This window comes from Biomphalaria glabrata, chromosome 1 (genome assembly GCF_947242115.1).
Source record: "Biomphalaria glabrata chromosome 1, xgBioGlab47.1, whole genome shotgun sequence".
Lineage (NCBI taxonomy): Eukaryota > Metazoa > Mollusca > Gastropoda > Planorbidae > Biomphalaria > Biomphalaria glabrata.
The window spans coordinates 10,767,302-10,774,567 of NC_074711.1; positions in this window are offsets into that span (position 1 = coordinate 10,767,302).

Consider the following 7,266-nt stretch of genomic DNA (forward strand, 5'->3'; position numbering starts at 1 on the left):
TATCGGATGTGTGTGTGTGTGTGTGCTGTGGCATTGTTAGTCTTCAGGCTGTGTGAAGGTGTGTGTGTGTGTGTGTGCTGTGGCATTGTTAGTCTTCAGGCTGTGTGAAGGTGTGTGTGTGCGGGCGTGTGCTGCGGCATTGTTAGTCTACAGTCTGTGTGTGTGCGTGTGTTGGTATTGAGGCAGGAGGCCCAGCGTGTGTGTGTTTGTACAAAGCAGAAGTGACCGATGAGACATTACATTGCTGTGTTGGGAAATAAAAAGTGAAACATTGAATTCAGAACAAGTTTGCGGATCTCTTGAGAATGAGAAACTTTAAAAAGCAAGAGTGTTGGCACCAAAGTCACCAACCATCCATTTAGCAGCAGACTTGAGTAGCAGAAGTGAGTTACTGCTTCCTGTATTGTTATTCAAAAGGTTTTGGCACAGGTCAAATTTTAATTGTTAAAGGATGATGGAAAGGTTTGGTAAATTCACAAACTTGAAGTCTTAAGAAATCTTTTATTCAAAAAACAATAATAGTGGAGAAATCACTGTTTAGGCTTTGTAATGTCCAAAGCCTTTTTTTAATAGAAACAATAATAAAACCTAGAATTAAACCCAGATAATTTAAAATCTGCTTACGGCGCTCCGGGTTCAGTTTAATACAAATGTAGACAGCAGACGGTTTAACTCGATGTCATTGTTTTGTTTTTACCCATAAAATAATATCGTGTCCTTGTCGCTTGATAGTGCAGGCGTGATTTTCAACGGACAAATATAACCTCGTCTGGAGACATTTCAATGACTTCACCGGAAGTTTCAGCACGTCTGTGTCTGGAGAAAACTTGTAAGAAATTAAAAAAAAATAACTTTAGGCCAACACTTGAATGGTCCTGTATCCTTCTTCCAATGTCGTCTGGTACACTTAGATTTAGTTGTATCGATAATCTAGAGTGATCTGAAAAGTTGGACTTAAATAGTCACAAACATTTTAGATCTAGGTCAGACGTAAAGCAATGTGATATAGGAGTAACAACTAACAGGATTCAAACTCCAGACTGGTGAGTCGAGAAGAACAAAACAAAAACGTAAGTCAAGTAAGGGGGCGGCCTAATGTTTTATGTAAGGGGGCGGCCTAATGTTTTATGCATTTGTTGTTTTTGTTTCTTAAATGTTAAAAACTCATTTTGTATAAAGGTCTTCACATCAAATACATCATAGGAGTCCTCTCTTGTATCAGAGGCATATAACAATGCACGAAGTCTTGTGTGTTTAGTAACTATGTTGTAGGTGTCCACGCTTTATTCTTGTCTTGTCTGCCTAGTAACTATGTTGTAGGTGTCCACGCTTTATTCTTGTCTTGTGTGCCTAGTAACTATGTTGTAGGTGTCCACGCTTTATTCTTGTCTTGTGTGCCTAGTAACTATGTTGTAGGTGTCCACGCTTTATTCTTGTCTTGTCTGCCTAGTAACTATGTTGTAGGTGTCCACGCTTTATTCTTGTCTTGTGTGCCTAGTAACTATGTTGTAGGTGTCCACTCTTTATTCTTGTTTTGTGTGCCTAGTAACTATGTTGTAGGTGTCCACGCTTTATTCCTATCTTGTGTGCCTAGTAATTATGTTGTAGGTGTCCAGTCTTTATTCTTGTCTTGTGTGCCTAGTGACTATGTTGTAGGTGTCCACTCTTTATTCTTGTCTTGTCTGCCTAGTGACTATGTTGTAGGTGTCCACTCTTTATTCTTGTCTTGTCTGCCTAGTGACTATGTTGTAGGTGTCCACGCTTTATTCTTGTCTTGTGTGCCTAGTAACTATGTTGTAGGTGTCCACTCATTATTCTTGTCTTGTCTGCCTAGTGACTATGTTGTAGGTGTCCACGCTTTATTCTTGTCTTGTGTGCCTAGTAACTATGTTGTAGGTGTCCACGCTTTATTCTTGTCTGGTGTGCCTAGTGACTATGTTGTAGGTGTCCACTCTTTATTCTTGTCTTGTGTGCCTAGTAACTATGCTGTAGGTGTCCACTCTTTATTCTTGTTCAGTGTCCACTGCAGACGCCCAGTGGATCATAAAGTCAGAACGACAGTGGCGTATGGGGGGACACTATTGAAAAACAATGACGGCGGCACTTTTACGGTACTCACGGGTAGCAATGGGGCGGGGGGCGTCCAGGGAGTCTGCATGGCGGGCGTCGAAGAAGGGAGGAAAATGACAAGACAATGATGTTCACGTGACTGAGTGTGTTACCCCCCCCACACACACACACACAGTGTAGAATGTTGTCTGTGAGAGTTCTCTTTTTTTTTGTTTCAAATTGTTACGGACAACACTCACAAAAGTTGTGTGTTAGTGTGTGACGTGTGTGTGCACCAGTAATGTTTAGATCTAGGAGAGATTAAAAAAAAATATAAAAAAAAAAAACACTGTGGGGGAATCTGAATAGACAGATATGTTGAAACAGGCCCTCCTTGGCATCTCGTTGCTAAACTTGTAGATGTATGGTAACAATCTGGTCCACATTTGTCCAAGCGCGTGGTTGTAGGCCTACTCTGCTTGTGGTCACTTGTTAGATTGTTGGTAAAGACAAAGATATAGAACTTCATTTTTTATTTTTTTTTTTAAACGTTTCGGGTGTTTATTTAGAATTGAAAATTTTTACATCCTAGCCCAAGCCTCCCCGGGGGAGGGGGTGGCGGTAAGGGTTTGAACCCGTGACCATCGAGACGACAGTCCATGGCACCAGCCAATTCTTCCTTGACTCCACCCCAACCCTAACGGGTATCTGAATTTAGTGGAGAAAGTAAAGACGGTCGGTCGTTGTGCTGGCCACATGACACACTCATTAACCGTTCACATCATCTGACCAATGGACCACAAAGATCGAAAGGGACACGTTACTATTTCATCTTTAAAATGTCAATAATGAACTTTGTTTGAAGAAGATCAATTAAAAAGAGACAAGTAGGGGATGTAACTGGATGGATCAAGCGAGCTAAATCTTTTCTGATAGTTGGTTATCACCACATAGTTAAAGTGGAACAGACATACACATACACAAACGCGCTCACGCACACACACGCGCGCGCGCGCGCATACTCACACACAAAAGAGAAAGAACTGAAGATATTTTTTTTCAGTTCTAGTTTGCATTGCGCACATTTTTTTTGACCAGGATGTTCATCTGAAACGGTCGTTTGAGAACTAAAAAGATCGTTCTTGGGATGTCGACAGTGTCGATTGATAGACAGCAGCAGAACAAGGCCCATTCTCTTGAAATAGCTTGGTGCGTGCATTCGTGCGGGCACCCCCATTGTGTGTGTGTGTGTGTGCGTTCGTATGATTATTATATGCCTTCTGTGAGTCTTATTTTTCCCATCTTGTTAACAGTTGAAGTTGTAGTCGAATGTTTATTATTTATTATTATTATTTATTATTATGTTTATTATTTCACTATGATGTCTCTCTCTCACTCTCTCACACACACAGAATTAAACAAACACACATACAGTCTTTCTCCATCTCACTTTCTCTCCCTTCCATTCGCCATGCTCCTCCCTCTCTCTTTCTCCCTATAAATCTTTCTTCTTTTTTCCCCCCGTAACCTATTCAACATAGTGTACCCACAGTTGATTGTATATTCAGTTCAAATATTCACATATTACTTCCGGGTTACTTCAGCAGACGTGAAGCTACATTTTTTTACAAAGTTTATATCAAGTCACTCTGTCTGGTACAAGTTTGTACACGTCATTTCTCCCTTTTAGTATTCTATGATCTAGTTGAAACTTAGCACAATTATACAGTGTGCCTGGTCCTCAAGCCAAATTGAAAATATTTCTTTTTATACTTTCAAAAATTATTACGGTCAAAAACAGAGTTTTCCTCGTGTGGCCAAATAACTAGTTCTTCTTTTCCACTCAAAATATACATCAACTATCGAGTTTCTCGAAAGTAGTTTAGAGTCGTTTTTTTATAGATCCGTGTCCAGGCTCCACACAGGTTTTAGAGCTGATGAATTGGCAAGCTGAATAGAGGAATTTAATTTTAAAAAAAAACTAGATCTATTTGACCTTTAAACCTTATCTTCAAAACTTTAAACGCTTGCAACCGCAATGAATTTGTATAGTGTAATGGTTTGGGTGTGTCTTATCTTATATATTAGAGACGCTACGTCAAAAAAGAAGATAATTACGTCCTACGCATTTCATGTGTCAATCTAGTCATGCATGTTAATCGATGGCTTAAACTCTGCTAAGATGTTTATTTTCTAGCTGATTCAGGCAACCCGTTCAATTCTCTAATGGCACAAAGAAAGAAGGAGCATTTTACGCAATGGTTCTAGCGTAAGAAATGTTTCTTTAGAGCAAGGGGTCTGTCTTTGTTTGTCAAATGTTTGTTTGTCAAATGTTTGTTTGTCAAATGTTTGACATGTTTCGGATGTTCCTTCAGAGTTGAAGATAGTTTACTTCCTAGTCCAAACCTCCCGCAGGACGACGGGGGATGGGAGCGGGCAGGGTTTGAACCCTCGACCGTCGATAAATCCGAACGACAGTCCAGCGCGCAAACCGCACGACCAGGCAGCCACCCACACACACTGTATAAGGCAAATGGTTTATATAGGGCTAGAGGCTAGGTGTTTGTATAGGGCAGTGGTTCCCAAACTTTTTTGGCTCGTAGACCCCTTGCAATGTTTTCCGATATTCGGTAGACCCCCTGCTTTGCCAATATTGTAATTCTCTGATTCATGAACTTCAAATGTATTTTTCACTGATTTCTAACTTAGTAATGTGAGACTGAAAAAAAAAATCACATTATGTCAATTAACAATCTCACAGAATGTATGAAACAAGTCTGGTCAATAGGCGATGTCCGATTTCCTCTCGATTAAATTTCATTTTAAAATGAGATCTTTAACATCCGAGAACTCCGACACAGTGTCAAAAAAAAAAAAAATTGTCTAACAAAAGCTTTTTGACAACCAACAAACTTTAGTGTGAAGAAGGAACGGGTAAAAGTTACCCTCATTTTCTGAACACATTTGAGCTTTGATTTGTGTATTAAACCTGTAAAAGTTGCTTCGGTCAACTGCGGTGCTAACGAATTAAAGATGTTCGTGCAATCCACCACTCAGATCTTTAGCTTTCGATGGATTACCCACGGTATTACTAACAATCCAGGTACACTATCCACAGTAGGACTCAACCATGAAAGGTTGCTGTTGATATTATACTTGATTGCTTTCTCTTTAAAGTAGTCCTTCAAACATCAAATATTCATACGCGGTTATCCGTTTTCACCAAAAGAAGTTTTTCTTGGATTTATGAACATATGCAAATGAAAATGCTTCATTAGGGTTGGTTCGTCCACTTGTATAAAGAAATAAGTCGTTAGCAAAGAATTACATTAGAAGCTTTCAATGTCACTATTCATTTCATCAATTGGCCTTTTAACTGTGTTATTGCTTAGTTGAATTCTTTAATAATATTAGATGGTTTGTGTACAAAATAGTTTTTAAAACTTCAGCTGCTGGCAAAATCATTCTCTTTTTCTCGCTTATTGGGTGATGTTTTCCAAATTTCACAAGTAAAAGATACTTTAAGACACTTGCAAACCATTATCTTCTCTTTTTGATGTGAAAGCAGAGACTTTGTCCATTTTTAGTCTTTTCTCAACTTTATCATTGACTGTTTAAAAGTATTTCAAATCTTAATACATGTTATCAGGGTGGCATCGTCTCAAAGGATTCTCCAGCTTAGGGTGGTTTTATAGTGTCATTACTACTCATTACATAAACTTTGTTACATAAAATACTCAGAGGCAATATAAGTTCAACAAGGAAAAAGCCAAATTTAAAACAAAATTGCACTACATTTTATATTTAGATTCGGCCATACTAAATATTAGTTAACTGTTGGCTAAAATAAGTAATTTACACGAGGTATTAAAATGTACAGTAGTCTACCGTTGGAATAATAGGATTCAAAATTAGAGGATTAACTATGAGAAGTTATAGATTATTGTTAATTTCATTGATGTGAAATCAAAATTAAAATCACAACCTTCTCAAATGAAATCCACTCTCGTGGACCCCCATTTACATGTCATAGACCCCCAATTCTTTTTTTCACTTTCGTGGACCCCTTGGAAGCCTTCGTAGACCCCTGGGGGTCTATATAGACCACTTTGGGAATCACTGGTATAGGGTAAGGTGTTTGTATAAGGGAAAATGTTTGGTGTTTGTATAGGACAATTATGAGGTGCTCTCTATCTCTTTCTATATATAAATATACATATATATCTTTACACTCACATGTACAAACACGATCCCCAAACAATGTATTTGAGAATCACTGTATTAAATTACATTTTGTCTGAGGTTCCAATCGAAAAACAATTTTTTTTTTCGAATAAAAAAAAAAGGGGGTACACAAAGGGACATAATTCTTTCTTCAATTAAACTTCTTTTTTAATGTTTCTCTCACAGAAGAGCGTGCGCTGATCACGTGCTAGCAGAAGGCACTACTGTTGGTGCCGTACGGAACGCTGGGGGACGGGGAACGCCAGGGCGTGTGCATGACCAGCGGTCAGGGTGGACGATGGAGCGATGCTCGTCACGTGTTGGGTCACAGATGATCTGCGCGTCACGTGCGGGGAGAGGGGTGCGAGGCGCCACGGAAGGAAGACGCGCCCGGCCATCGGTGTCTTTGCCGCTGGAGGCCGGACCGTGGCAAGCAAATGGCCTGATAGTCTGCAGGAGGCGATCAGCTGACATCTCTCACTCCAACTCAAACCAACTAGTATGTCTCCTCCCTCCTTGCCAATCTGGAGGAGAGGGAAAACAAGAAGAGTGAGTAAAAATGATTTTTAAAAGTGGGTTTGGGGAAGGGGGCGCGCAATGCCCAGTGCAGAAGACCGGAATACACGGTTTTTAAATTAATTCTTTAAAAAAAAACTAAAGCTTAAAGGGGGAGGTGATGGGCTGATGGCTGCGTGGGGGAGGGGAACCCCCTTAAGCGGCTATAAATAGACTACTTTTCCGACCTCGAGCTTGTTAATAATAGGAAGCACGTGTGAGGGAGAAGGTAGCGGGCGCTGTTTGGTAGCCGCCACTGCCCAACAATAGCAGGGGCGAAACCTTTTGGCGAGGCAGAACGTCTGGCATAGACTGGCCGCATGGAAGAATACAAATAACAAAACCAGAAACAGTATTTAAAAAAAAAAGAAATGAAAACGAGCTGTCTCCCTCGATCAGATCTACAACAATGAAAGTTTCGGCTACAGGACCTTCGTA